Raw genomic sequence first — 27,338 nt, forward strand, 5'->3', positions numbered from 1 at the left:
ACAGGCTCCAGGCTCTGAGCCATCAGCCCAGAGCCTGACGCGGGGCTCGAACTCACGGACCGCGAGATCGTGACCTGGCTGAAGTCGGACGCTTAACCGACTGCGCCACCCAGGCGCCCCTGGACTCTCTTCTTATACAGGCCTAGCAGCCATGCCCACTGATAGGCATGAGTTTCAAAACCATTGCCTGGATGACATTGTTTTACTTCCAGCTCTTGAAACCGGGCTAATGGGGACCTGCCAGCTGGCAATGGAGGAGAAGCAGAAGCGATGGTTTGTTGGAGGTGGTAGGGACACAGAAGCAAAGGTGGAAATGGCCTGTCCCCACTGCAAGGCCAGAGCTGGGCAGGGAGATAGTGGGGGAGAAAGGGGCCCTGAACACTCCTATTCTAACTTTCATACTCCCTCTGCCAAGAAAAAGGAAATTCCTCCCTTCTAACAATCCTGCATCAAAAGAATCTTTGGCACCTGCTCCTGGCAGTCAGATGTGAAAGGAGGGTGTCTCCTGACTGAGGTGTTTGTCTCTGATACCCTTAGAGATGCGCTTCCGGTGACAGGCAGGCTGCCCCAGCCTCCTCCTGATGGCCTGTCACTGACACTGCACCCAAATCCGGCCACCCTGCCCAGGAAAGAGCACTGCCTGCCTCCTCCTGCTGTCCTCCCAGAAGGCTCATCCAGGCCTGTCACTTGTTTCCTATCCCTATCGCAATCCTGCCAGCCCAGTAGGGGTTGTTGGGAGCAGACCACGGGCGTGACTCACCGTGGAGACCGCTCTACTGTTGGTTCCAGCCAGGAGAAGTCATTGCCTTGGAAAAAGCTGCACTCAGCTCCCATGGGCGAGCCAAGGAATTCAGCCATCGCTCCCAGTGCCCCTGGCTCTCATTTCCAGATGCACCCGGGGACCTGGGTTTGCCTCTGGGGCAAACTGGGAAAGGACAGTGAGGAAAATGAAATGTTAGCCAGGGAGCCATGGCACTTTCTGTGATAGAGAAACTGGTGAAGAGTTTGCTTGGGGTGGTCTGCATCTAACACCTTGCAATTAAGAATACGCCTTTGAAACACCCCAGTCCAGCCACTCATCTCACCCCTAAAGCAAAGATATGCCCAAGGGTCATGGCAGGTGTGTGGCAGCACCAGGACTAGAAGGAGTTCTCCGGGCTGATCTTACCTCTTCTCAGAACACACCAGTGGCTTCCCTCTTGTCCGAGAATAAAATCTGAAGTCCTTATGGTGGCCTCCAAGGCCCCACATAATCCACCTTCCTTCCCCCAACCCCAAACCTCTCTGACCTCCCCTTGTCCCCCCTGCCCCCACCCACCCCACTGCACTAGCTGCTCCCTGAGCACCCGGACCTGACTCACACCCTGCCCCTCAATCTTGGTGTCACTAGCTCCTCACCTCCTTCAAGTCTTGGCTAAATCTCACCGTTCCAGTGGGGCCTCTTTGGAATCTCATTTAATGATTCAACCAGTCACCTTGCGTCTCTGCCACTCTAATCACCCTACCCAGCCCACCTTTTTGTTTTTCCCAGTACTTCCCACCTAACATACGCCTCAATGTCCTTATTTATGATGTTTCCTGCTATTGCCTGCTTCTGCCACCAGAATGTCAGCTCCACAAGGGAGGGCACCATCTGTTTTGCGCACTTCTGTGACCCCAGCATCTATGGGGGGCCTAATGCAAATAGTATTTGCTTAACGAATGATTAAATGAACTTTTTTTTTTAATTTTTTTTTCCAACGTTTATTTATTTTTGGGACAGAGAGACAGAGCATGAACGGGGGAAGGGCAGAGAGAGAGGGAGACACAGAATCGGAAACAGGCTCCAGGCTCTGAGCCATCAGCCCAGAGCCTGACATGGGGCTCGAACTCACGGACTGCGAGATCGTGACCTGGCTAAAGTCGGACGCTTAACCGACTGCGCCACCCAGGCGCCCCTAAATGAGCTTTTTAAAGTGTGCCTGTGCTATATGTTTACTTATGTTTCTAAATTTCCCCCAAAGGCTTAATATCAAATGTACCAAAAAATACACCTGCTTTTTCAAATTTGTCTGTCTGGTCCCTCCAACCTCCACATTAGGAGTTGAGGGCAGCGCCCACTCCCAGCTCCCTGCTTAGGAGGCCGTGGGAACACCCTACAGCCTAGTGGGAAACCAGTCCTTACCAAAAGCTTAGCTGAGCTTACCACAGCTCAGACAGGTACCAACCAAACAGAAAATAGCTCCTGCTGGCCAAAGACCTGTACACTGAAAACTATAAGATACTGATGAAAGAAATTGAAGAAGAAACAAATAAATGGAAAGATCTTTAGGGGAGCCCGGATGGCTAAGTTGGTTAAGTGTCTGACTTTAGCTCAGGTCAACATCTCATGGTTTGTGAGTTCAGGCTCTGCATTGGGCACTGCTGACAGCTCAGAGTCTGGAGCCTGGAGCCTCCTTCGGATTCTGTGTCTCCCTCTCTCTCTGCCCGCCCTGTTCACACTCTGTCTCTCTCAAAAATAAATAAACATTAAAAATTAAAAAAAGAAAGTTCTCTGTAGTCATGGATTGAAAGAATAAATATTGTCAAAATGTACATACTGCCCAAAGCAATCTACAGATTCAATGCAATCCCTATCAAAACTCCACTGGCATTTTTCACAGAAATACAACAATCCCAAAATTTTTGTGGAATCACAAAAGACCCCAAAGAGCCAAAGCAATCTTGAGAAAGAAGAACAAAGCTGGAGGCATTATGATTTCAAACTATATTACATAGCTATAGGAATCAATATCATATGGTATTGGCATTAAAAATAGATACAAAGATTAATGGACAGAAGAGGGAGCCCAGAACTTAACTCACACAAAAATGGTCAATTAATTTATGACAAAAAAGCCAAGAATATGCAATGGGAAAAGGACAGTCTCTTCAATAAATGGTGTTGGGAAAACGGAACAGCTACGTGAAAAAGAATAAAACTAGACCACTGTCTTACACCATACACAAAAATTGACTCAAAATGGATTAAAGGCTTTCATGTAAGACCTGAAACCATAAAACTTTTCAAAGAAAACATAGGCACTAAGTTACTTGACTTTGGCCTTTTTTGGATCTGACTCCAAAAGCAAAAGCAACAAAAGCAAAAATAAACAAATAGGACTACACCAAACTAAAAAACTTTCGCACAGCAAAGAAAATCACCAACAATGTAAAAGACAACCTACTAAATGGGAGAAAATGTTTGCAAATCATATATCTAAGGGCTTCATAATCATATATATAAGGGCTTCATATCTAAAATACATAAAGAATTCATACAACTCTATAGCAAAAACAAAACAAAATAATCTGATTTAAAAATGGGCAGAGATCTGAGTAGGCATTTTTCCAAAGAAGACACACAGATGGCCAAGAAGCGCAGGAAAAGATTCTCAACATCACTCATCATCAAGGAAGTGCAGATCAAAACCACAATGAGCTATCACCTCACACATGTTTTTTGGCTATCGCCAAGAAAACAAGTGATAACAAATGCTGGTGAGGATTGGAGAACAGGAAACCCTTGTGCACTGCCGGTGGGAATGCAAATTGATCCAGCCACTATGGAAAAGAGTATGGAGGTTCTTCAAAAAATAGGATCTAGCAGTTCCACTTCTGTGTATTTATCCAAAGAAAACAAAACACTAGCTGAAATGTATGTTCATTATATATGCACCCCATGTTCTTATATTTTCAATAGCCAAGATATGGAATCAGCCTAAATGTCCACCAATGGATAAATGGATAAAGATGTGACATAAATGGAAAGCTATTCAACTATTAAAAAAAAAAATGAAATCTTGCTGTTTGCAACAACATGGATGAAACTGGAGGATGTTATGCTAAGTGAAATAAGTCAGAGAAAGGCAAATACTGTATGATTTTACTTCTATGTGGAATTTAAACAACAAAAACAGCAAACCAAGCCTGTAGATACAGACAACAGACTGGTGGTTGCCAGAAGCAGGGGGTGGGAGAAATAGGTAAAGGTGGTCAAAAGGTATGAACTTCCAGTTATGAAATAATTAAGTCATGGGGATATAATGTACAGTGTGGTGTCTATAGTTAATAATACTATATTGCATATTTGAAAGTTGCTAAGACAGTAGATGTTAAGTCCTCATCACAAGAAAACAATTGCAATTGTGTATAGTGATGGAAGTTAACTAAATCTAGTTCTGCCTATATGCCTGCTCTCATCAAATCCAAAAAAACAGTAAGTGTGAAAATACACACACACACACACACACACACACACACACACATGCACACACAGTTCCAAGGGGCCTGAAACACCCTAAGAATGGAGGCTCTGCCTGGCATGAAGAGAACACTGCCCTCAGTGCACCTGGGTTTCCTTCTGGGTTTTCCCATCTTCAGGCCCTCGGCTCTTACTCCCCTTCCCCCCAGGTGGATTACATTGCCTCTTTCCTGATGCTCCTGGGCTGTCCAGCTTTGCTGCCACACAGCCCAGCGATCAGACAAATTCATCCACATCCAGGAGCTTGAATGGTACACAAGATCATGGAGAGAATACCGAACTGAGAGGTAGAAGACCTGGAATTGAGGCTGATGACCGTGGGCAGTCTTTCCTCCATCAAATGGAAAGTAGATGATGGTGCCTGTCCTCCAGAAAAGTCACGAGGATTCATGAGGCGTGTATGAAGAAGCACCTTATAGACCACAAAACAGCAAAGCAAGGTTAGCTGTGATTGGCGATTTTTACGGGATGCCTTGAAGTGAGGGCACTGCCTGTCTGGAATTCGTTTCCAACTGTGGAATTTTAGGTGTGATTGAATCTTGGTGAGGAAAAGACTTTGGTTCTATTGGACCTCCTTGATGTTTCTCAAATTGCCTGCTCACCCATTTTGCCAAGGGGTAAAGACGGGTTTGGAAAAAAACTGCTCTATCCTGTTCTTTCCCATCTGAGACAGGCTGGGAGTAGCCAGCCAGGAGCCCCGAACAAGCAGCTCTTCCTGACCTACAGGGGACTCAGATGCCTTGCTCCCTCAGCCCTGGCAAAGGAGGTGGCTGCGGCTGCCTGAGAGGAAGGTGGACCCCATGATTTATCACAGGGACGCCAGCTGGAAACAGAGCCCCAAATAGTTTGTTATTTCAGGTCTGGATTCTCGGTCTCACTTTGCACCTTCGGACTTGGCCTAAATGCTGGGCAAACTGTGTGCAAACGGCTCCTGGTGACCTTGGGGGAGATAATGGAACTATATGCAGAAGTCCCAGGGCAGGTGGTATCACCCCGCTAAGAGCACACTCCAACATGCCAGGACTGGTCCAGCCGGAAGAGCTCCCTCCCAACTCCCTGTGTGGAGTGACCAGGTGTCAGGCACCCCAAAGGTGGCCTTGACCTCTGAGGACAGCTGTTGGCTTCTCCAGGCACTGACCGAAGGGCATACAGTTTGCAAGGAGGGAAGAGTTCGTGCCAGGCCAGGCTCAACTGGGCCCCCTTGTGGTCAGAGGGTTTATTTGCAGGATGGGTGGGTTCAAGAACTAAAGGAACTTACTCCCTATGTGGGAATTAAATCCATTAATGTCACTCCTTTGAGAGGCCTGCTCTGGCCAGATTATGTTGGCGCTATGACAAGCTGTCATAGCGCAGATGTCTTCCTTCACCGTATTCCTCGCAACTGTAATTATTAGTTGCTGGGGAGATTACCATCCAGTGTCCACCTCAGTGAAAGCCTCCACCCCTCCCATAAAGTCAGGTTCGAGCATATTATCTGTGCTCCTAAATGACTTTTTTTTAAGTATTTTTTTTAATGTTTTTTATTTATCTTTGAGATAGAGGGAGAGCGTGAATGGGGGAGAGGCAGAGAGAGACAAAGAGAGACAGAATCCCAAGCAGGCTCTACACTGTCCGCACAGAGCCTGATGAAGGGCTCGAACTCACAAACCATGAGATCGTGACCTGAGCCGAAGCTAGGTGCTTAACTGACTGAGCCACCCAGGCTCCCCCTAAATGACGTTTTTGAAAGGATGTGCTAAAGTCTCAGGTCTCCTGGCTCCACTGCACCAACACCCCTTCACCTCAGGAGAGCTAGACCCTTGCAAAGAGCGGAGGCCAGCAACGCGGGCCTCTCCCTGCCACCACTTCCCTCTAAAAGGCTGACTCCTTAAGGTTTCCAGCCACATACCAGCGCTCATGGCAAAGCACTAACATCCACGAGGCTGGGGTGTGCTGCGTTCATGTCTGCACCTTCTGGTGATCCGTACAGGCCCGGCACAGAGTGAATAGTCAACAGAAATGAATGAGTGAGTGGATGAACGTCAGGCCCTCGTCAGAGGCTGGCGACGCAAAGACGAAGACAGTTCTGTCACTTCTCATACACTTTTCATAGTGCAGCTGTGCTAGAGCTCACGATAAAACAGCCGCCATTGTGTTAGCAGGTCAGCCAAGGCTTCACAGAGGAGTGAGTGGAACAGTCTGGAGAGAGGATTAGTAAAGCCAGGCAGTGGGCGGGGGGTGGGGGGGTGGGGGGGGTGGGGGTGGTTCTTGGCAGAGCAGAGCCATGTGTACAGAGGTGCAGAGGCCCAGGGGGCAAGTGCAGAACTTACTGTGGGGACCTCGGAGCACCTGGTGGGCAGTACAAGATTGGACGAAGAACGCAGAGGTTCCTGACCACCTCGGAATATCAAGCAAGGGATAGGTTGAGGGGCTGTGGAAGGATTTTAGGCAGAGTATGGGAAACCCTCAGACTTTTTACCGAGATGATCTCTACGACAGCATGATACAGACGACTAGAGAGAAGCATCTGGAACAGGAAAGGACCTGGAGCTCAGTTTGGAGATGGGCAGAAGTGGGGTGAAGGGGAACAAGAGCCAAGCAATCCAGATCTTCCTGCCACATCTTGACCCCCAAATCCTCACTCACTGAGCCTTATCCCATCGAAGGACAGAGAGACCCAGCTTGCTGATCAGACTCCACACATCTCAGCAATTTCCTCTGACCAAGAGGGATGTTTCAGAAACCCTACATTTGTTCCGAAATAGCCTCTAACAGGTTTGTCCTCAGTCAAAAGAGGAACCCCCCCGTGCCTCCCTGACCCCATTTTGAGCCCACGTGCCCAGTGCCTGCCACCTGCCGAGCTCATCTGTGACGTGCCAATGTTTGTCCCAACTTGCCTCTTTTGGGGTCAGAACTGCAGACCTGGGATGCAGGTCGGGTTCTAGAGCGTTGCTCTTTCTGTACAGGGGCTAGAAAGACTGAAAGAGAGAAAGGTAGAAACTCCAGGATTTCTGAGTGTTTCTGACAACCCTGAACGAAACTGCTAAAAGTTACTCCTTGCTGCCTGAGTGATCTCACCCCTTCCCTGGAGACGGACTACAAGACCTCCGCGCACAGGCGGGGAGCGAGCAACGGCTGAGATTACTGAAGAGATTAATTTCCCCATACAGGGCAATTTTTTCCCCTTTTTGCATAGGCAGCACGTCAATAAATAATTAATGCTTGTTAATCTTATAGCTATCTCTCCCGTTGTAAAAAATTAATTGGTCTTCCATCATCTATTGCACTGTCACCTGGAGGCATCTGGCCCCTGTCCACCACCTGCCCAGACACGCTCCTCTTGCTGCTTGTTGGTGTGCAGTCACACTCGGCAGTTGTGCCCAGCCCCCGGGTTCAGGGCATGAATGGGAGCACACAGGGCTGTGGCAGGCAGCTCCGGGAGAGCCTCGAACAAACACCGTCTCTTTCTTCCAGGGAGCTTGAGGAGTCTGCAAGCACTCCTTCTCACATCTCCTCCCTAGCTGCCGAGACTCTCCTCTCGTTTTGCAAGAGAGGTTGAGCAAGATTACTGATGGGGTGGGGGAGGAGCGCCATCTCTCTCCGGGCCCCAATCTAGGGACGTCAGATGGCCTGGGATCTCTCTCTGGCCTTTGCCACTGAACCTCAGTATGCCTGAGCATGACTGTCATATCCACAAGAGGTGAAATGGGGAGGGCCAGGAAGGGAGGGCTTGGTTTCTCCAGCCTTGACTACTACATTTTTCCCTCTTTTAACTCATAAGTCAGTGGTAGCACCTCCTCCAGGAAGGTCTCCTAGATTAAACCAGTCTGACATCCCCATCCCAATGCCTGACTCACCCTTTCTTCTCAGTGCCTTTTCGTGATCCTAATAATAGAGTTCTGTTGATTACTAGCTGTCTCCTTTGTTTTCTGAAATTAGAACTTAAGCCCTGGTAGGTAGAGCAGTAGTTATATTTGCTCTGTTACCAAATATACCAACCCTTGTATGGCTGTAAAGAGCCATATAGGAGAGGTGGGTGCATCAGCTGAAGAAAAGGTCATTGAGAGCAGACCATGAATCAGCACCTGGAATTGTCCCTCTTGGAAAGCCATGTAGCTAGCCTGTGGGGCCAGGCACAGCACTGCCACGCAGTCACTCACTGAGTCCCACCCCCTACTACTTCTGCTACTTATGAGTAATGTCATTTAAGGTTCCAGCCCCAAGATCTCTGAAAGATGCCTCCCCCATAAGGCTGTTGTAGGAATGACACGAGATGGTGCATGTGGACCATGTCTGCAAACTGTAAAGCGCTACGCAAGGATGACGATCTGTTGTTCTCATCATCTGTGTCGCCCTGTCATCCTAGTACCCCGACCTGGAGCCTTCTTCAGAGACACCATCCTGTGCAGGTAAACACCATCCTTGGAAGCAGCATCTAACTGCCTCAAGTTTGATTCACCATCCCTCCCTCTAGTTTCCTAAGGTAGTTTGATGCTAGAATACTACTATATTGAGCTAGAATGATCCCTTGAGGTCAGCCGACTCCTCTTGTCACAGGTAGGAAAAGTGACTCCATGCTGCCTGACAGGGGGGTCCTTAATAAGAGCATTTTTATTGCATACTTATCTTGTGCTAGGATCTCTGCTAAGCACTCTACATGGATGGTCTAACTTAATCCTCAACAACTCTGCGGGGTCAGTACAGTTTTTCTCCTCATGGTGTACACAAGATAACTGAGGCGTTAAAGGTCACCAACTCAAAGCACCAAAGCCAGATTCTAGGTGATTCCAGAGCTTTTGCTCTTGCCCACACTCTGTGCCTCTACACACTGTCTTCTCAAAGGCCGACTCTCCCTAGTAAAGAAACTATATGAAACATACCCTATTAGTCACAGAATTCACTGAAGAATAAAGCAACTTCACGGTCACTCTCTTCTTCCTCTCCCTTCCCTCCTTTTCCAGAACAAGTCAGTCTGAAATCCATGAGTGCAACTGAACAAGACAAGCTTCCATGTCAGAGGATGGGGGTGTGATGGCCCAGAACAGAGGTGGTCGGAGCCCAAGCAAGGTGAAGAGGGCGTCCATGTAAGGGCTACCTGGCACAGCAGTATAAGAGCCAAAACAGGTAGAGCATCGCCAGAGGACCGGCCCAGCTGGGTGCCTAAAGAAAGCATCCATGCACCCATGGACCAGCGTGGAATGTTGGTGCCCAGGCAGAAAGTGGAGGGATTTTTATTTTTGTTTTGTTTTAATTTATGTTTATTTATTTATTTATTTAGAGAGAGAGAGAGAGAGAGAGAGAGAGCGTGCCAGCGGGGGTGGGGGACAGAGAGAGAAAGGGAGAGAGAGAGAGACAGAATCCCAAGCAGGCTTTGCAATGACAGCGTGGAGCTCGACATGAAGTTCCATGACAAGACCGTGAGAGCATGATCAGAGCCAAAATCAAGAGTCAGATGCTTAACGGACTGAGCCACACAGGGGCCCCAGAAAGAGGAGGGATTTTGCACAGTGGGACACACCAGCCCAGGATACCATGGTATCCTGTGGTATGATGCCCTGTGGTAAAGAGGGCATCCTGTGTGAATGGCTGTGGTGGTGCTAATGGGAGATTTGCTAATGCAGATAATTGATTAAATAAGTAAATATATTAAAGATAATGGGAACCAAGTCTTTCTCTATCAGCAAGGAGAGTTAAAGACCCAAAATGAGAAAAACAATTAGAATGAACTTTGCAGTTTGGGGTTGGAGCTGGAGTGTGAATTCACGGATTTCAATACGTAGTGGTCTTACTTAAGGGTACTGTAACTACATGGGATAATTCTGCTTCTTTGGGGGAAATCTTGTTTGTCCTGCGGTATTGGAAGTCTAGATTCAGGGCAAATGATCTATGTATCCCTAAAGATGCTGGACCAATGGCTAGGTCATGATCTCATGGTGAGTCAGGGAGATATGGAGCCCCACGTCAGGTTTCAAATTGGGCTCCTCACTGGTCGTGGAGCCTGCTTAAGATTCTCTGCCCCTCCCCTGTGCACATGCGCATGCTTGTGCTCTCTCACCCTCTCTCAAAAAAAAAGAAAAAGAGAAAAAAGAAACCGGGAAGAAGGGGAAGAAAACAATGACAACTTGACATAATTATGGTATCTCCTTCTTAGGCATCACAGACAGTATCTTGTCGAAATTCCTTTTCCAGATACCACTGGATCTCAGTAGTTCCACTGGGAACTACCCAAATGGCAAGATGGCTGCAGACTATAGCACAGACTCATGTGTCCAACGTAGAAAAAGTGGACTGAACAATTCAAAAATTCCACATGTCCTTTAAGGGTCCGATACAATCATTCCACACCATTAGCAGAATTCAACTGTGTCTGTCACATAAAATATTTGCCCATCCCCAAGAAAGTCCCCAGCTTCCCAAGGCTACTAAGGTGTAAGGGATTGCACCACATTGGATAGAAACTTGCCAGAAAGCCCCACCCAAACTTCCATCCACAGTCCCTGTCAGGAACTGCATTAAAAGTTTTAGAATATTCATGGGGCGCCTGGGTGGCGCAGTCGGTTGAGCGTCCGACTTCAGCCAGGTCACGATCTCGCGGTCCGTGAGTTCGAGCCCCGTGTCGGGCTCTGGGCTGATGGCTCGGAGCCTGGAGCCTGTTTCTGATTCTGTGTCTCCCTCTCTCTCTGCCCCTCCCCCGTTCATGCTCTGTCTCTCTCTGTCCCAAAAATAAATAAACGTTGAAAAAAAAAAAAAGAATATTCAAAGATGGGATTTTGAGATGGCCTTTTAGGGCTCACAGAGCACTCACTATACTTGAAGAGGAAGACTATGGCAAGGAAGGCAAACAGAAGTGCTTGAATAAAGGTATGAAATTAAGAATGTGAAGGTGTATCCAGGAAATAATAAATAAATAGTCCAAGATGGCCCAAGAACAGGGCACCACACAAGATTTTTCTATGTAGCTTTGAGAGCAAATACAGTGAGGAACGAAGAAGCTAAGGGCTAAATGCAGGTTTGTACCTCTGAGAGATCTTGCCGCCACAACACAGCATAAAAGTCACAGAGACATTTTATTTTTATTTTTTTATTGTTTTTTTTATTTTTAAGACAGAGCATGAGCAGGGTAGGGGCAGAGAGAGAGGGAGGGAGACACAGAATCAGAATCTGAAGCAGGCTCCAGGCTCTGAGCTGTCAGCACAGAGCCTGACGCGGGGCTTGAACTCACGAACTGTGAGATCATGACCTGAGCCGAAGCCGGACACTCAACCGACTGAGCCACCCAGGCGCCCCCACAGAGACATTTTTTAAGGCATTAGCATGAGGAAATGGCTTGCGGAATTCATAATCTCCTATACCTACCTTTTGCCTCTAAATGGGACTTCGCTGGAGACAATGCCTTGACCTAAAAGAATGAATCCATAGTGGGAATACTGAGCTCCAAGTTAGGGCAGTAGAGGTAAGGATTACAAGACAGGTGAGCCTGTTAACATCCTTCAAGTGCCAGCACATTCTACCTGCATTTGGCAATCACACTGATCATGGGGTCAGGACATCTGAGTTCCAGACCTGGCTCTGCCACTTGTTTGTAGTGTGGCTTTGGACAGACCTCTTAACTTCTGTGAATCGTGAATTCCTTGCCCATAAATTGCAGCTAGAGTATCTGTCCTGCTTATTTCACAAGATTTCTGTAGATGAAGCAATGCACAAAGTGCTTTGTCAACTATTAAGCATCAGTGAAAGGTAATGTGCTATTATTATGACTCTAGGTAGCCATAGTCCTCCTCTGTTTTGGGCCTCTTGCCCTTTGCAGGCTGACCACCTCTCCTTCTTTCCGTGGGACATACCCTGAGTCAGGGGTGGTCTCTCTCCACTGAAATGTCTGCTCAGCACCCCATCTCTTAGAGTCAACCATGAAGGGGTATCCGTGACTCTCATCTGGGGCCCCCAACCAAGAACACTTGAGTCCCACCCACCTTAGGCCACCACACATTCTAGGGGAAACACCTTGGTCTTGTTTGGCCCCAAACTCACAGAGCCAACCAAACTATGACAGGAATAAAGTCCTACTTGGTGAATTTGGGTTTTGCTATTCTTCTGTAGTGGTTGATGCCATAGCTATGGCTGTGCCATTGTTTATCCAGACTATTAAGGCTCTATTTTCCATAAGATGTTTTTCTTATATTCCATCCAGAACTGACTTGTTCAGAGCTCAGGACTGCTAAAGACAGCAGAGCCAAGCCAAGGACCTCCCAGCGTTTACCCAAGGAAAACCCATATTAAGGGAGAACCTTAACGTACGTAGGTGCTGAAAGAAAACCAAGTCAGTTCTCACCCATCTCCCTACTCAGACCCCCATGACCAAGTGTCTTTCTTTCTCCCAAAGAGGAGATCATAGATTATGAAATGCCTTCATGGAAAAAACAGCCGCAGGGCACCAGCGTAATGGGATTGTATCCAAAATCATTATGTCATGAAAAGTTGCTTTTCCCAAGTACGCACAGGCTGTTTTCCAGCGTTCATCCCAAATCACTTTTTATGGGGAGATGGGGCTGAGGAGGCGGTTTATAGCCAGAGAGATGCACAATCCCCCAATTCATCCCTTTTGGCTCTGGATCCTCTCATGTTACAAAGGGTTAGTCCCCAGCCCCAAGGCACTATGCTCTCCTCCTGGCCGTGTCTCCCGTCATCCCTTTTTACGTATTTAGAGGCACTCTTGATAAGAGATTTTCTGAACTGGTGTTTGCATTTGTCCTACTTCACAAAGCCTTGACTAGAGCAAGCCCTCTAAAGCTGGGGCGGTGGGGGGGAGGGGGTGATGGTGAAAACAATGTTATCTCTGTACAGGACATGCAGTAGTCTGGGTACCCCAGGAAAGGGAGACGATGGTGTGATGTAACGTCACGGACACTAGTCCGGGAGTTCCGGTTCCAGCTCTGTCATGAAACAACAGCTCACCTACGGGATCTGGAGGTAGCACCGAAACGATCTGCCAAGTTCTATATAGTGAAAAACTTCAGTGAGTCCCCGAAAGGACTGGGTCTTGCCACTGTCAGCCTGATCATGCTGAACAGAACATCCTTGAGCATGATGGAACCCTGACCGCTTTTCAGGAGCCAGCATTTCATTTCTGTTCACAGAAGAGAGGTAAGGACTGTGACGGAAGGAGGGGTAGGTGGAGGGAGAGGCAGGTGCAGAGGACCGGAGATAGTCATTTTCTTCAGATGCCTGGGGAGATAACTGGTCCACCCAGTTTAGGGGCCAGTTCAAATGGCCTGGAGCTAACTATATGAAAATCAAGGGAAGGGGTGGAATCTTAGGAATGAGGCCACTGCCTACTCACCTGTAACAGAGAAGATCATAGTAGCAATGGGTCCTGAGACAGCTGTGTGGGTAAAGGGTAGCCTGAGTACAGGGAACAAAGCTGAGTAACTATGAGAGCAAGAAGAGTTGCCTCTTGGGGCACCTGGGTGGCTCGATTGCTTAAGCATTTGACTCTTGATTTCATCTCAGGTCATGATCTCACAGTGGTGAGATGGAGCCTCGTATCGGGCTCTGTGCTGGGCATGGAACCTGCTTGGGATGCTCTCTGCCCCTCCCCCGCTTGCATTCTCGTGCTCTCTCTCACTCTCTCTCTCAAAAAAAAAAAAAAAGAGCTATCTCTTTACTGCCTCACCCACATGAAGATTGCCAGGTTTCAACAAATTCTGGATTTTTGTATTTGATGGTAGGTTAATTTTCATAATCCTGAAGAAATGTATAAACGTGAAACAGATGTCCAGATTTTGTACAGCTTTAAGAAGCAAGGATCTGATTGCTCAGTATCTACCTGTGTAGACTATAGCTTTAATAACCTTCTAACCCATGGCCAAATCCTTCTGGGGATCGCGTCTATGGCAATGGGGAATTCCCAAAATTAACTCAATCCAGCCTCCACACAAGATATTAATATGAATGCCATGTTGATACGATCAAGATAGCGTTAATAAGTTTCCTGGTTTCAACACTCCAGCAAGAGTAGGGGAAGTCCCAGGCATAGAACAAAGTTCAGTTGCTTTACTTCCCACTTTCATATTGTTCTTCAAATAGTCCTTGTCCTCTACACCTAGAGAACCCAGGCTTGCCCCCAGTGGGGGACCCTCGGAGAACCCTTCATACGGAACAGAAGGATCGGGCCCCTCAAAGGGGCTGGAGATCATGCAACACTAGAGCCAGGGGGCAACTGAGTCAAACAATGGTCAGTTCAGTTCCAAGAGTAGCACTAACATTTTGGTATATATTTCCCACCAACAAGGACATTTTCCTACACAATAACAACGCAATGTAAACATCAGGAAATTAATCATTTACCTTACTATCATCGAATCCCCACACCCATCCAAGTTTTGCCAATTGTCCCAGTAATGTCCAGGACAGCATGTGGCTTTAGTCATCCTGTCTCTTTTCTCCTCTTTAATCTGAAACATTTCCGTGGCTGTCCCTGACTTTCGTGGCCAGGGTACCTATGAAGATTATATGACATTATTTTGTAGACCGTCCCTCCATTTGGGTATGTCTAACGATTCCTCATGATGAGATTCAGGTGATGCATTTTTTGGCAAAAATGCCCCAGAAGTGATATTAAGTTCTACTTACATTCTACTAGTGGGTACATGATTACACTTTGCCTTATTACAGCTGATGCTAAGTCTGACTACTTGGCTAAAGCGATATCTGCCAGGCTTCTGCACTATTAAGTTGTTCCTTTTCTCTTTGTAGGTAGGAGACTATTTGAGACTATAAAAATACTCCAATCCACATCAAACTTTCACCCACTAGTTCTAACATTCATTGATGTTTCTTGGATGAATTCACTTCCACAATGGGTGCCAAATGGTGACATTCTAATTTCATCTTTCCTTCTAAGTGTATTAGCTGGCATTCCACTGCAAGGAGAGGCTTTCTCTTCTCTTCATCTGCTTATTCCCTTTAATAAGCAAATAAGGAGTTCCTACAGACTCCTGGATTCAACTTTATTCAATGGGATATAATTGGTTACTAACATTATTCATTTTCATGTTCAAATTATACCAGATTTGGTCATGGGGAACCCCATGGCCCCTGGCTTCTGGGTCCTCTCTACCTGTGTCCATCGCTGTATGAGCACTTCCTTACTTTCTAGCACAAGGAGATATTCCAGGATCATTATGTCCTTTCTCTGCCACACGCATGAAATCTTTCATTTCCCCAAGGAGCCCTGGCTCATTTTCGTGGAGAATGGAATTTAGAAACTAAGATCTGAGCTCTCAGTGTGCTTACTGCTATTAGGGTGTCACTGTTCTCAGGACCTCTCAGTGTTGAGAATGTGTGCCCGCATGCACATGCACACACCACACAACACACAACGCACAACACACACCTTTAATCTGTTGTGGCAGGAAGATCAACAGCTGCGTATGGGTGGTCAGCAGGGATGGGAAAGAGGAACTATAAAGGGGCACGAGGAAACATCTGGGGTGATGGATATATTCACATGTCTGATTTCAGCAAAATGTACATTTTAAATATGTGCCCTTAATTATATGTAAATTACACTTTAATAAACCTATTAAAATGTTGACATCCCCAGATTCACCATACGAGGTAAGCGGTATTCTATGGATATCTAACACCAGGGCTTCTGAAGTATCACTTAAAAAACAGTAATGAGTAGAATTTTGAATCAAGAAATTCCTCCTAGTTTCAACAAATGTAAAGTATAAGTGATTTTTATACTTCTGTAAAAATGTTTACTAAATTCATATGGAATGTGAACTTTGTTTCTTTGGAATTTTTATAATGTTTAATAAGTGGAAATCTATTCTGAGTACAAATTTTTATTCTAAATATAAGTGAATACTCTGGTTTCTCTTCAGATCATACAAATGTTTCACTTTTTACTAAATATAAGTGAATTCTCTAAAACAATGATAATGAGCAAAATCAATAGTAACTATGTAAGAAAAATCATTTGCATGCATGAAAAACATTTAGTAATTTCTCTTTTAAGCTCTGTGACAAAAAAAAAAAAATATGCACTTCGAAATATACTCAAAAAATCCTGAGGCTCCTGGCTGGCTGAGTCAGCAGAGCGTGTGACTCTTGATCTCAGTGTTGTAAGTTCAAGCCCTATATTAAGTGTACAGATTACCTAAAAATAAAATATTTTGGGGAGTCTGGGTGGCTGAGTCGGTTCAGCATCCAACTCTTGATTTCAGCTCAGGTCATGATCTCACAGTTCATGAGATCAAGTCCCGTGTCAGGCTCTGTGCTGACAGTGCAAAGCCTGCTTGGGATTTTCTCTCTCCCACTCTCTCTGCCCTTCGTCTGCTCAGGCTCTCTCTCTCTCTCTCTCTCTCTCTCTCTCTCTCTCAAAATAAACATTTAAAATAAATTTAAAAAAATAAAATCTTTTATAAAAAATCTTATATACCCTTTGACCCAATAATTCCACATCTAGTAATTTATCCTAGGAAAGAAATTAGAGAAACACCGAAAGATATATGGATAAGTATATTCATCACGATATTATTTATAATATGAAGAATTGTAATCAGTCTAAATGTTTGATAAACTATGGTGCAACAATACAGTAAAACTGAAGTGAATGTTAAACTGCTAAAAATATTTAATGGCATGGAGAAATGTCTGTTATATATTTTAAGTGAAAAACAATGTGAATATAATATCATTTTTCTGGATGGGGGAAGAAACAAAACATATTTGCATATACATATGTGTGTATGTTTAATTTATGTGTGTATTTTTTACATATGTTAAATATACCAAAATGTCGATGGTTGTTACTTCTGACTGGTAGGGGTGTGAATATTTTTCTTGGTAGTTTTCTGTATTTTCTAACTTTTATCCAATTATAGGCATGTATGTATGTATCTGTAGGAACCCACCATCCCTTATCTGTAACTCAGAAATCCAAAAAACAGCTTTCAAGATGAAAAGTTTTAGTAAAGTGAGCGCCAACTCGTTTTGCAACAAAAACCTGGCCTGAATTGACATGAAACTTTACGTAGTTTATAAATATTCGTCTTTACCTAGTCTATATTTATCCCATATTGTGTGAACATGCTTATATTTCACTGCAGAAAGGATACTGCCCAAACTCCTGGAGGTGCTACATAGTATTTGTACATGTATTATTCTAACATTCAAAAACATCTGAACCCCGAAGAATCTGTCCCCAAGGATTTCAGATAAGGTATTATGGAAAATATTTTGTGATTAGGGGAAGAAGGAGGGAAGGAAGGAAGGAAGGAAGGAAGGAAGGAAGGAAGGAGAGGGGAAAGGAGCGAATCATTTATTATCTGGGTGGAATAGATAAAAGTCCTAGAAGGGGTGTCCAGGGCAAATTACATGCAATAAGAAGTTAAAACGTAATTTTGCTGTTGTTTCTGCCAAAGCTCTTCAGCCAAAGGCCACAGGAACGCACAGGTTGGGCTGGATACCTGTCACAGGGGGGAAGAACGTGCATGTGAGGGAACCATGGAGTGTCTCAGTAAGAGGACGTCAGAGCTTGCTGTAAGATTTAGCCTTTTATTCTGTGATTGGCAAGAGGGCTGAAGGGAGGAGGGGTTCATGCTGGAGTAGGTGCTTTCAGAAAGTGGGTGCAGTTGTATGACCGGGTATCTCAGTAAATCTTATCTAGCGGAGGGGAGGCCGGAATGAGGATAGGGCTGTCATTGGTAAAGTAGCAGTCATTTCCTGCAGCCAAGAGAGGGTGTGTTTGGTATTTGCATGAAATGCAGTGACTTGTTTTTGTCTGTGCTCAGACACGGTTGTAAAGCCACCTCGCTCTGCCTCGTTTTATCATGGTCTCAGAGCACTCTGAGATTGGTACTAATGCCCAGTGGGAGAATAACGTGGCCCAGCCTTGAGTGCCAGGCCAGCTCCTGAATGTCAGGGGCTGTGCTTTTTTTTTTTTTTTTCTTTCTCATCTCAATGTCAGCTGAGGCCCAGAGCTGTGGAAAAGAGGGTATCAGGGGCCCCACATTCTAAAGAGGGAGTGACTGGGGTGACTGGGTGGCTCAGTCGGGCAAGCGTCCAACTTCGGCTCAGGTCATGATCTCCTGGTTTGTGAGCTCGAGCCCCACGTTGGGCTCTGTGCTGACAGCTCAGAGCCTGGAATCTGCTTCGGATTCTGTGTCTCCCTCTCTCTCTGCCCCTCCCCCGCTTACACTCTGTCTCTCTCACTCTCTCAAAAATAAATAAACATTTTTAAAATTTTAAGAAAAATAAAGAGGGGATGACATCAGCATAGAACTTGATAAACAGGACACAAATACCAATCCAGTAACCCTGGGCCCATCACCCACTTGAGTCTTGAAGATCAATAGGCATAGATTGGAGCCAGGAGTTTGTTGGAAAGAATATCACTCATGGAGGCAGGAGGTGTTTCCCCTCACCCTTAGCCACAAACCACAAAAGTGTTCAAAGGTGAGAACCTCAGGAATCTCTAAAGGTGAGAGGCCAGCCAGATCCCAACTGCAGAGAAGGGGCAGAAGGGAGACTGGGAGAGAGCCGTGTGAGCCCGAGGACTACCTTGAGTCACAAGGACCACCTCCAGGGCAGAGGAACCCCAACAGGCACTGTCTGCTGAGGAGGGGTCACTGGGAGCCAGGGGGTGAGAACACAGAGTGGGGGGCGCCTAGGTGGCTCGGTCGGTTGAGCGTCAGATGTCAGCTCAGGTCATGATCTCAAGGTTCATGGGTTTGAGTCCCGGATCAGGCTTGCTGCTGTCAGCACAGAGCCTGCTTCAGATCCTCTGTCCCCTTCTCTCTCTCTGACCCTCCCTGCCTCATGCTCTCTCAAAAATAAATAAATGTTTAAAAAAAAAAAGGGGGGGTGCCTGGGTGGCTCAGTCAGTTAAGCCTCTGACTTCGGCTCAGGTCATGATCTCATCATTCGTGGGTTTGAGCCCCGCATCAGGCTCTGTGCTGACAGCTCGGAGCCTGAAGCCTGCTTCGGATTCTGTGTCTCCCTCTCTCTTGCCCCTCCCCTGCTCACACTGTCTCTCTCTGTCTCTCAAAAATAAATAAATGTAAAAAAAAAAAAAAAAAAAAGATACAGGTGGGCTGACCGGACCCAGGACCCCAGCACAGAGACCTCCAGGGAGCCATAGAAACCGCTCCACCGTGAGCCAGGATGAGTTCAGCCACCATTCCAGAGGCCACAAAACCAGATTATATCCTGCTTCCCTTCCTCCATCTCCAGAGAAGTCAACAGCAGACCTGTGAGTGGGGAAGGAAGAGGGGAAGGGAAAAGAAGTAAAATAGTGAGAAAGCCACCCATGCCCTTCCCCTCACCCATCTCCCAGCCTGAGACAGGTGCACCCAGGGGTAGGGACAAGCTCTGGGTCAGGCCAGAGACTCAAACTTGAATTACTCAATGGACTGGACTCTGTGATAGCTGCAAAACAAGATTTTTTAATATTTGAGAAGGACCAGAAAAGCTACAGGATCAACCAACGACATCTGTAAGGAGAGGAAATAGAGATTCAGACAAAAGCAATGGTGTGAAAGAGTAAAGTTGCTTTCTGCTTGTGCCCAACATGTGTGGCTTGTTCAGTAAGTCGTTAACAGTTATGTGGCCACATTTTTTTAAAATTAATAGCCTTTTGGGGGACAGTTTTAGGTGTGCAGAAAAAAAATTGAGCAGAAAATGCAGAGAATTCTCATACCCTCCCTCTCACCCTGCCCCACCCAACCACCCACAATTTCCCCCATTATTAATATCTTGCATTTGTGTGATGAGCCTGCAATAGCGTGAGGCCAATAAACCAAGATTGATACATTATTACTGACTAAATCCACAGTTTACATTAGGGCTGATTCTTTATGTTGTACATTCTATGGGCTCTGGCAAGTATATACCCCAAATTCTGCATTCTACAGTTTGTCTATCCATTTACCTATTGAAAGACATCTTGGTCAATTGCAACTTTCAGCAGATATGAATACAGCTTCTATAAACACTGGTGTGCAGGTTTTTGTGTGGATCTAGGTTTTCAACACATTTGGGTAAATAACTAGTAGCCCCATTTGTCAAAGACTTTGTCGAGCTTTGTAAGAAACTGCCAAACTGTCTTCCAAACTGGCTGGGCCATTCTGCATTCCCACCAGCAGCAAATGGGAACTCCTTTCACTCCACACCCTCACCAGTATTTCGTCTAAACCGTGGTTTTGACTTTAGCCATTCCCATAGGTGTTTTGCTAGTAGATTTTTTTTATTTTATTTTAGCCATTATCATTGTTTTGCTAGTAAATTTTTTTTTAACTGTATTTATTTATTTACTTATTTATTTTGAGAGAGACAGAGAGCAAGAGCTGGGGAAGGGCAGAGAAAGGGAGACAGGGAATCCCAAGCAGGCTCCATGCTGTCAGCATGGAACCCAACATGGGGCTCGAACTCACAAACCGTGAGATCATGACCTGAGCTGAAATCAAGAGTTGGACGCTCAACCAACTGAGCCACCCAGGTGCCCCTTTTGCTAGTAAATTTTTAAACCAGCTTTCCAGCAAAGGGGAAACTCCAGAGGTCTCCCAGTTTTCTTGATGGAAATGCTCCCACCACAGCCAATGTAAACAACCAAAGTGATGTCACTGAACACAGAGTACAGGAGTGGGTGCATGTACAAATGCTCAGTACAGAGAGTGGGCTTAACCATTCTTCACGAATCTTTCTGTCATCTTCTTGGACTGGATGGCCACTATTCAATCGTGAATTTGATGTCCTAGTGCTCAGAGAGGGGAAATCATGTAAGCAGCTTCCTGTACAGAATGCAGGATAGCAAGTGGGCATTTGGCCATCACTAAGTCATTCTTATCAATGTCTGGTGCTACAGAAGGTCTTCCAACCTCTATAAAATTTTGCCCCAAGTTATCTACAAAGGTTTATGCTACCAAGACTCTGTCACCCTATACCTTCCCTCTGTTGAGCTATTTGGGGGAAACTCTTTCTTCTCTTTTCTCCCTCACCTTTCCTCATTTGTCCTGCCCTCGTTGAAGAATTTAGTTGGTGACCATTTGATGGAATAGTTTAGCTGAATACTGATCTAGAAGCCATGAGAAGACCCCTGACCCCTTGCCCCAGCCTCCTATTCTGACCCCCCCCACACACACACACACTCCTCTCAGCTCCCCTTATAACTATTCTGGGATCATCCATTTTATCTCCATGGCCAATGAGGTTTCCACAGCTTCTAGGAGGACACCTGATAGAGGTGTTAAGCTTTCTGAAATAAGAAGACAATTGTATGTACACAGGATTATTTTTTAAAACCTCCATGAGGGTTCAGTTATGTAACTGATTCCTCTCTTCCTCAAGCATTCTTTCTTAGTCATCAATAATTGGAGTTGGTAATGATCGTTCAATGATTTAGTGTTCAGCAATTATTTGATTAAGGCTAAATTTAGCCTTTATGTGTGAGATGATGCTTTGAAGTGTGACCAAGGCTCTGCAAGAATGAAGCAGGTGCAGACATGAAGCCAAAGCAGGAGTGTGGGAGCCAGACTCCTGGGTGACAGTAATCCTAATCCCCTTGCATAGAGAGAAACTTTAGTGCAAGTAACAGACAGGAGTAATAGGGGTCATCATCCCAGATAAGTGAAGTAATTTGTCTAAAAGGAAAATGGTGGGGCACCTGGGTGGCTCCGTTGGGTAAGCATCTGACTTTGGCTCAGGTCATGATTTTACAGTATGTGAGTTGGAGCCATGCTTCAGGTGAGCTGGAGCCCTGTTTTGGGTGAGCCCCACTTCTCTCTCTCTCTCTCTCTGCCCCTTGTGGGGTGCTGTCTCTCTTCTGTGCCCCTCTCTCACTTGTGTTCTCTCTCAAAAAATTAATTAATTAGTTAATTAATTAAAAAATAAAAGGAAAATGGCTCCCCATGGACCTGAAGTTCCCTGCTGGCATCCTCTGCCCCTTCTAAGCGCCCTGCATTGAGCCCAGCTCTCATCTTGGGCAGATTGTGCAACCCCTGGAGATTAATTTCCTCATCTGTTAACTGAGACCACAAGCCTTTCGTGATGGGCAGGTGGTCTGGCTCAGAGGGCACAGCCATGGTTGAAAGCAGGCAACAGGGAATTTAAGACTGGTTTTGTCACCATTGGTGCTATGTGACCTTGACTGAGCAAAGCATTTCATTTGAACCCATTTCTCTCTTTCTCTGCTAAATAAGGGCAGTGATGATGATGATGGGCTAGTAAGTTACAAGATGCCCACTGTAACTCCTCGCCCATAAATGATCTGTTAAATCTGATCTGAACCCCAATTTCTTGGCCTACAAGGGTGCACAGCCCTTTCCACCATTTCTGTGAATTCCTGTGCCTCCCTTTTCAAGATTCTCCTGCCTCCAGGTGTCTGTTGGTGCCTGTTACCTCTGTCGTGCCCCCACATCATCCCAGATGTGAGTCCAGCCCCCGACTGCCATGAAAAATATACTTGTATACAAGCACCTAATCGATTCAGAGAAATTCAATATGGAGCAGCTAGCCAAGGAGTGGGGGGTCACTTCATACTCCTTCTCCTGTACCTCCCTAGCATAATATACAAACCGTCCCCATGCCTGTGCAGCATCCAAGTCCCCCTAAATTTCAGCTTCTGTTCCAAAGTACAGATCAAAGTATTTCCCCAATAAACTAGTTTTCTCCTTCTAAGGGAAATGCTGGTCAATAAACTGTTCCCCATTGGATACAGTTATAATTACTTGCACAGATTCACTCTGTTTATAGGGCACTTTAAAGGCCATTTCATTCAAGCCTCACAACAACCCTGAGAAAGTGCGATTTTACACATGGGGAAACTGAGGCTCAGAGACTTTAAATGACCACCAACATTGCACACCTGGGAAAGGTTGGGCCTGAATTCAACACCAAGCTGATTCCAAAGCCTGTACTTTTCCTTCCATCACCTGGTCTTGATTTCGGATGCCAAGGATCCCCTCAGGACTCACCAAGGTGATCACCTGCTCCCGGGAAGACATTGGCAAGCCATCCTCTCCCTGCCAAGAGGACAGGAAGCCTTACCTCTATATGCGCCCCCCTCCCCACCTCCCCGGTGGAAAGCCTTGTTGTTTCACCACCAAGGAAGCAGCAACAATCTTCAAAAGGCCTTTCCCAGGAGCAGAAGGAAACATGCTGCTGAACAGAGGACACAGGTCAGGAGGGAGACATCTTCTCTGGCTTTTCTCCTTCCTGTATTTGTTCTTCCACGTCCCTAATCAAGCCCCTCACTCCCTCCTCCCTCAACCCAAACGATTCCCAACCAGGACATCCATGCCCTGCCAGCAAGGTGAAACTCGTGGTTTGGGACACAGGGAGAAAGCAAGAGGCAGACAGGGCCCAGGAGTCCGGGCAAGCACAAGAGGAAGGTGTGGGATCAAGTCCGAGTCAGGCTCTGGAGGTGCAACCCAGGCCAAGACAAGTGACGCGATGGGAGCAGAGTACCACAAGTACATGTTATATGTAAAACCATTTTAAGGATTGACAACTAATTCTCAGGTAACAAGGATAAAGAGGAGAGAAGCAGGAACCTATCTTAGCAAAATATACCTCAGAAATCTGTTTGGATTTGGAAAGCAACGTGCCTCAGACTGGAATTTCACTCTCTGACCAAGTTGGGCTCAGGCTGGCAATAAAATGCAGTTATAACCTCCTGAGCACACTCCCCACCAGCTGACCGTGGCGGGAGGTGGCGGAGAAATGTGCTGGGCGGTCTGGGTAAATCAGCTTTGGATTAAAGATTGGCTATGGATAATATAGAAAAGAAATACCAGCAAGAAGTCCACAGTTGACAATGCTACCTAAAACATGGAGGCGGGGTGGGCAGGGCTCAAGGCAAAGGCCACTCCCCTGTACAAAAATGAAGAGCCTTTTTAGATCCTCAGGTAAATTATTTCACCCTTACCTTTACACAGCACTTTACAGTTTAGCCAACAGTTCCAAGGACATCATTTTATTTAGGAGACTAAGTAGTCTAGACTCTCGAGTTAAGGTGCTTTGTTTGAACACCAGCCACACCACATGCTCTTATGTGACTTTATGAAAATTATTTTCTTCCCTACGTCCTGGGTTCCCTGTTCATGCAATGGAGACACTTCTTTTTTTATTTTTTTTTATTTTTTGAGAGAGAGAAACAGAGTGAGAGTGGGAGAGGGGCAGAGAGAGAGGAAGACAGAATCCAAAGCAGGCTCCAGGCTCTGAGCTGTCAGCACAGACCCTGACCCGGGGCTCGAATCCAGGGACCGTGAGATCATGACCTGAGCCAAAGTCTGACGCTTAACCGACTGAGCCACCCAGGGCCCCACAATGGAGATACTTAAGGATTCTCATCTCACGGGGTTCTTATGGGGACTCAAAGAGATACCCATTCATTCATTCAGCGGAGTTCTGAGCAACTCCTCAATGCCAAACACCGCTCTAAGCACGGGGAGCCAATTATGTCAGAAGATTTCTCTCTAGAGTGTTCTCTCCAGTGGGGAAGACCAAAAATTGCCATAACAATGACTGTGCTGTCATATAGATCAGGGAAAGGCGAGCTAGGAACACAGTTGAGCCGGCTGAGTGGGACCACAGGGCCTGGCACCTCAGAAGCGCTCCGTCTCTCAGCGACACGAAGCAGTAGACAGGCTTCCAAACTACATTTTTTACAGGTGAGCCCCTGAGACTCAGAGAGGTTGATGACCTACCCAGGACCACACAGGTCACAAAGGCCAAGCCACGACTCAGAGTCTGCCTTCTGACTCCTACTCCCAGGCTCACTCCCTGCCTCTTCTGCTGCTCCATGAGGAGGAGAGAAGGCCAGGGGTGGTGAGGCTTGGAGGGGACCCACTGATAGACAAGCTGCTGTCACCGCAGCTCTGACCCCTCCCTCCACGCCCAATGAGCCTCCAGAACTTGCCCAGCAGGACACTCCGGGGCCGCTGACAGCAGGGGCCAGCCTAGGCCTAGCGCCTGTTAGGAGGCCTGTTCCCAAAGGAGACTCCTAGAGAAGGGTTCCCACGGTGTGGAGCCTGTCAGGGTGCCAAGGGGAAACACACCAGCTTGTTTTATCGACTTTCCAAGCAGTTGAGGCCTCCAGACCTGTGGTTAGAAGACAATGAACAGAAGGCAGCGAAGAGGCTGAACTGGCAGCCTGCATCAGTGGGGTCGGGCAGCCCCCCCAGGCATCGTCTTCTCTGGGGCCTGGGCAGCCACGGTACATGATGTCTGCCTCCTGCGGTCTCCTGGAGTCATGGGCAGGGCTCCAACTGCCAGGCCTGCCCAGCAGCCTGTCTGCAAACAGGCAGGGAGCACACTTGGTGCAGAAGGGACCCATCTGGGCTAGAGCTCCAACAGGCCTCAAAGCCATCCGTTGTCAGGCCAGACCACAGCTGTGTGGGGCTGTGCCTCATGCACAGACTTGCAGCCCTGCGTCTCCACAGCTGGGGCCATCTGACTCTCACAGGCCAAGCCCCACCTGCCCGGAGGATTAATCTAAACACACAGGGAGGAAGCACTGTTACCCTCGGCAGCGGGCCCCAGCCAGGGACCTGACACCTTGCTCCTGCTTGTGACTGGCTCTATTTTTCTCTGTGCCTTCATAACTTGCTGACCCTTCTAGGAAACCCTGATTCAACTAGTCTTGCTCTTTCCAGACCCCTCTTCCATTCATTTGAGTGTCACTAGTCAAAGTGACTAGATTCCAAGATACATGTTAAGGTCTGGGTTTCCTAGCTCCGAGAACAGTACGAAGGTGGTGTTACAAATTCAGTTTTATAAATATCTTTTTTTAGCTTTATTACAAAAATCCAAACAAAAAATTGTGTGCACAATTAAAATTAATAGTTCCCAAAAGGGTGAATGAGATGCCGCCTCACACCTGTCAGAATGGCTAAAATGAACAACTCAGGCACCAACAGATGCTGGCGAGGATGCAGAGGAAGAGGAACCCTCTGGCACTGCTGGTGGGAATGCAAGCTGGTGCAGCCACTCTGGAAAACTGCATGGAGGTTCCTCAAAAAATTAAAGATAGAGCTATCCTACAACCCCAGCAATGACACTAGTAGGTATGTATCCAAAGGATGCAAAATTGATGATTTGAAGGGGCACATGCACCCCAATGTTTATAGCAGCACTATCAAAAATAGTCAAATTATGGAAAGAGCCCAAATGTCTATTGACTGATGAATGGATTAAGGAGATGTGGTGTGTGTATATATATAATGTATATATATAACGGAATATCACTCAGCGATCAAAAAGAATGAAATCTTGCCATTTGTAACAATGTGGATGGAACTAGAATGTATTATGCTAAGCAAAATAACTTAGAGAAAGACAAATATCATATGATTTTACTCATATATGTAATTTAAGAAACAAAATAGATGAACATAGGGGAAGGGAAGGAAAAATAAGATAAAAACGGAGAGAGGGAGGCAAACCATGAAAGACTCTTGAACACAGAGACCAAACTGAGGGTTGCTGGAGGGGTATTGGGTGGGGGATGGGCTAAATAGGTGGTGGGGATTAAGAAGGACACTTGTGGGGATGAGCACTGGGTGTTATATGAAAGTGATGAATCACTAAATTCTACTCCTGAAACCATTATTAACTTGGATTTAAATTTAAAAAATTTTTTAAAGGTACAAACTTGCAGTTAAAAAATAAGTCCTAGGGTGCCTGGGTGGCTCAGTCGGTTGAGTGTCCAATTTCGGCTCAGGTCATGATCTCACGTTCTTGAGTTCGAGCCCCGCATCGGGCTCTGTGCTGTGTTGCATGTCTTCCTCTCTCTCTGCCCCTCCCCTGCTTATGCTCTGTCTCTATCTCTGAAAAAAATGAATAAATTTTTTTTAAGTTTTTAATAAAAAAACAATAAGTCCTGGAAATATAATGTACAGCATGGTTACTATAGTTAATAAAACTGTATTGTATATTTGAAAGTTGCTAAGAAAATAGATCTTAAAAGTTCTCAGCACAAGAAACAATAAACCTCTGTAACTATATATCCTGATAGATGTTAAGTAGACTTACTGTGGTGGTCATTTCACAATATATACGGACATCAAATCAT

General features: G+C 46.2%; 1 long non-coding RNA gene across 1 annotated transcript; it reads left to right on the plus strand.

Annotated features, from left to right (window-relative positions):
* Nucleotides 1-13,098: 13,098 nt before the first annotated feature.
* Nucleotides 13,099-25,963, plus strand: LOC121035637 (uncharacterized). The gene is made up of 4 exons (XR_005793002.1): nucleotides 13,099-13,402; nucleotides 17,377-17,489; nucleotides 17,692-17,809; nucleotides 24,937-25,963. It is a non-coding gene; the product is annotated as an uncharacterized LOC121035637 (long non-coding RNA).
* The last annotated feature ends 1,375 nt before the right edge of the window (nucleotides 25,964-27,338 follow it).

Source organism: Herpailurus yagouaroundi, unplaced genomic scaffold, assembly GCF_014898765.1.
Source record: "Herpailurus yagouaroundi ecotype Mexico unplaced genomic scaffold, PumYag 161, whole genome shotgun sequence".
In the NCBI taxonomy this organism is placed as follows: domain Eukaryota; kingdom Metazoa; phylum Chordata; class Mammalia; order Carnivora; family Felidae; genus Herpailurus; species Herpailurus yagouaroundi.